A 4,730-nucleotide genomic window follows, 5' to 3' on the forward strand; every position below is an offset into this window, starting at 1 on the left:
TTAGAATAAATTTTTATTTTTACATTTTGTTTAATTTTTTACACAACTATGGAGAAGTAGGGGTGATGATTTTCACAGTCCATGCGGGTACATTGTGGAGCAGACAAAACAGCACACAATTCTGCATTGCGCTATCAAAGTTTCTGTAATCAGCAAGATATCTACCAGAATCTGAAGGCAATTTTTGACAGAAGATTTTCAAAAAATATCCTTGATCATTGAATACATTTTTATATTTGCCTGTTTAACACACAGAATCAGGCGCTATAAGAAAAAAAAGGATCAAAATGTTTTATTCCAATTACCTGCCCCGGTATTGCTAGAGTCAATTTATTTTCCCAATTTTTGCCATCAGATTCTATTCATCTATTCCTATTATTATATTATGTTCCGTGTTTGTTATATCGGAGCTTTTAAGCTACAAATCCAATTTTATAAAAGGCTACGTGAATTTACTTAGCTGAGTCCATGAAAATACTGTAAAGAGTTTCCTTTCCACCCATTCTGGACGAAGTTATTGCCTTTGAAATTTATTTTGACAAAGGATAGAGATATTTTTATATGTGTTTAAATCCATTTCGACGAAGGAGAAGGAGATATTCGATTTGAGTTTGATTGAAGTTACCTTGACTCCTGACTGGGTCACTCCATCAATCGCTCCATGGTCACAACCAACAACCATTTATATTTTTATAGTTATTTAATTTTTTGGGAATATAAATTTATTACTTTATCAAAACAAACCATCCCCAGATGTTCAAGTAACATCAACTCATATAGAGGATAGGTATAGCAGCTAGCCTGATGTCAATGTTTTACCAGATATTCTTGTGTTTATCTGTTCAGATATTCTTGTATATTTCGTTAGTCACAGGCGAAAAGGATTTGTACGGTAGTATTTTCTATTAAAATGAGCTTTTTACTCATTTTTTTTGCTATTCCAAGCTTTTTGCTATTCATAAGTTCTAACCATAAAGTTAATATACCTGTATATTAACTTTATGGTTAACACGTGAATAATAATTAAGCTTCGGCCGAACCCGCGCGACCAGCGTCTGCAACGCGGGACGTTCGCGTCGGGAGAGCGGGAATCTACGGTTCGCACCGTACGGTACGGTACGTTGCACAACAGTTTCGCGTCTGTTTCACGTTGCAGACGCTCCCGCATCGCGTTTGGCCTAAGCTTTAAAATTCGTCCTGCATAATATTTCACGTTTGACTTTCAGAAAACACTGTGACGACTGCAGCATCACATTTCAAAAACTTTGAGGAGGTTGCAAAGACTAATCTTACGCTACCGAAATCCTTACCTTCGTCAGAAAGGTTATCTAAGCCATCAATACGTTATGGCACACACAGCATGACAATAGAAATTGACAATGAAACAGTACTCATTGAGAATTATACTTACCCTAAATCATCAATGCATGTCGTGGAAACCCCACGTTTGCACAACATTTTAACTTCCCATCCCTCGTCAGAGAATAAAAAAATATTCAAGACCAATGGTGGTTACCGTCAGACAATTATATCAGGTCAAGGCCATGTTAACACCGTAGTTGGTTCCATTTCAACATCAGGGAATAAAATATTGTCTGTCGTGAAAACCCCGCACGATACCTACTATTATCGATATGAGAATAATATTCATATTATAACATCCGATCCCTCGTCAGAGAAAGGCACTGTGATATGAGGTATATCATGGTGGTTACCGTGAGACAATTATATCAGGTCAAGGCCATATTAACAACGTGATTGGTTCCGTTTCAACATCAGGGAATAAAATAGTGTCTGTAGTGAAACCCCCTCACGGTTTCAACTATCGATATGAGAACAACACTCACATTATAACTTCCGATCCCTCGTCAGAAAAAGGGAAGGCGACAATCAAGGGCAATGGTGGATACCGTGAAACAATTATATCAGGTCAAGGCCAAATTAACAACGCGATTGGTTCCATTTTAACATCAGGAAATAAAATAGTGTCTGTGGTGAAAACCCCGCACGGTACCTACTATGCATATGAGAATGACACTCACATTATAACTTCCGACTCCGAGCCGTCGTTAGAGAACACTGCGTTTATCCTCTTCCAAAAATCCTATATTATTTCAATTTTTGTATTCTTAAATTATAATATTTTCTAATAATTTGAAATGTTTTTTATTTTATGAGAGAAAGTTTGTCAATGTTTATTTTTAGATATGAAAAGTAAACACATACTATTTATTTCATTGTTCATTAGTGTCTGAGTTACACACACATTTAAGTAGCCATAATTCATAAATCTTTTCCATTCATGTAGTATTATAAAATATGATAGCGTGTCTGTCTCTCTTTATGTTTCAATTAACATTTCCGTTCGGCACAAATAAAGTTATTTTTTAAATAAAAATAAGGGGGCAAACGAGCAAACGGGTCACCTGATGGAAAGCAACTTCCGTCGCCCATGGACACTCGCAGCATCAGAAGAGCTGTAGGTGCGTTGCCAGCCTTTTAAGAGGGAAAAGGGTAATAGGGGAGGGTAGGGAAGGGAAGGGAAGGGAATAGGGGAGGGTAGGGAAGGGAAGGGAAGGGAATAGGGGAGGGTAGGGAAAGGAATAGGGTAGGGATTGGGCCTCCGGTAAACTCACTCACTCGGCGAAACACAGAGAACGTGGTATTTCTCCGGTCGAGCCGGCCCATTTGTGCCGAAGCATGGCTCTCCCACGTAAAAAAAAGTTGCGGGTAGCATCTAGTTAATAATTATAACTTTATTTGGAATAAAAAGTTGGCCATACAAAAATCATAAAACTCCTTTCATAAGTTTAAAAACATAAAAGAAAGGCGACAAAATATGCACATCCAAAACCAATTAAAATCTAACATAATAGTGATAATAAGTTATTGCACTCTACAGAAACCGTTAAAATATGAATAATGGAGAAAGGTTACTGTGTCAATTATTGTTAATATTTTTGATTAATGCTTAATTCTGCGAGGAATGAGGCGAGAGTCGAGACTAATCGTTGGTTTAAGACATTTAAAGACTGTACTGCCATAAAAGCGATGGGTGGCTAAGCTATCAAGATGGTATAGACTTGTTAATAGCTTGTTATTGGGTAGTAGTAGACAAGTGGTTTCGGCAGAGCGAGATTCCCCTAACACAGGTAACTTTACTTAAAAGGGGGTCTCAAACACTGTTATTATATTGTATTTTAAGTTCGTGAATAAAGATTTTTGTATTTTTTTTTTTGTATTTTTTGTAAGTGGCAAGCGATTATCGTAAACGCTAACAAATGTATGCTATTTGACATAAGTCATCTCTTCGCTAGCGAATACTAATGTCAAATCCCATACATTTTGTGGCTATGGCGTTTACGATAATCGTCTAGGTCTAGGTCTAGGTCTAGGTCTAGGTCTAGGTCTAGGCCCTCTGTTTTGCTGAAGACTTTCAGATTAGATACAGTCAGAAAAATACATCATTTTATCCCGGCCGCACATTGTCCGAATTCTGATCAGAAACAGTTGAATTTCGCCGGACCGCCACCCCGCACACTATTCGAAATATCCTTCCGGCGAGTTCGAGCTCACTTGGCTCAATACAAAATGTAAGAGACAGCGCGGACGTTCAGCTGTTTCTGATCAGAAATTTCGGACAATGTGCGGCCGGGCTAAACATGCTGAAACACTAAAACAAGTGGCAAGATTTGATATTTTCATCTTTCAAAATGTAAGTTCAAATTGTATTTAAAAATAGTTCTAGATCATAAAGTTTTTAATTAATGTATTTTTATTTTTTGCAAAGTTATTTTCATTCAAATGTATAATATAATATCTCGGTTATCGCTCGCTACGTCTATGCAATTACCTAACCTACACGTGATTTATAAAGTTATAATTAATAGCTGCGCTAGAAACCAGGTTATGACGGTCACGATATTTTGATAACATCGCATTCACGCAGGAGGTGTGCCTAAATAAATAAAAATAATCACATACATACACCGTTGCTTGAAGAATGGTTAAACTAATTTTAATGATTTTCAATAAAGATTATTGCTCGAGTAGTTTTGAAGATCTCTGTGGCCCAGTTGGTGAGCACGTTGGTAGCTCAAACCGGGGGTCACGGGTTAGAATCCCGCCGACGGAACAAAAAGTTTTTAAAGTTCCTTGGTCCTATGTATTATATTATCTCTTTATGCTACAAAGTTTTGTAGCATAAAGAGATATTATAATACATAGGAGATAATATGTGTGTGATATTGCGCAATAAAATTGGTCATCTAAGGTAATAGATTAACTTAACCTAACCGGCAAATATATATTGAACAACTTATTTGACAACAAGATTGAAAGGCCCGCATTATGAGAGAGAAGGCACGATTGACAAACGATTAACAATAACCACGAGTGGTGCGAGTGGACCTGAGATTATCCTCAAAAACTGGTATTGCGAGTTCAAGTTCATGGATAAAGACCGTTTACCATCGCAAGCGAAGCTAAAGATATTACAATATTGCTACAAAAATTACATTTAAAAATTTTTTTCGTTATTCTTAAAAACAGATTTAGATAAGATCACATAACATTAGATAACAGAACAGATTTTCAAGACGGGGCAAAGCAGTTAACAAATATATAGTTTATTATAAATATGAAAAGTAAAATATAAAGTATAGACTATAGGATGTAATAACAATCAATGATAGTATTCCCGTGCGGCGTGCGACTAGTGTGCTACGGAA

Source organism: Aricia agestis, chromosome 9, assembly GCF_905147365.1.
Source record: "Aricia agestis chromosome 9, ilAriAges1.1, whole genome shotgun sequence".
Taxonomy (NCBI): Eukaryota; Metazoa; Arthropoda; class Insecta; order Lepidoptera; family Lycaenidae; genus Aricia; species Aricia agestis.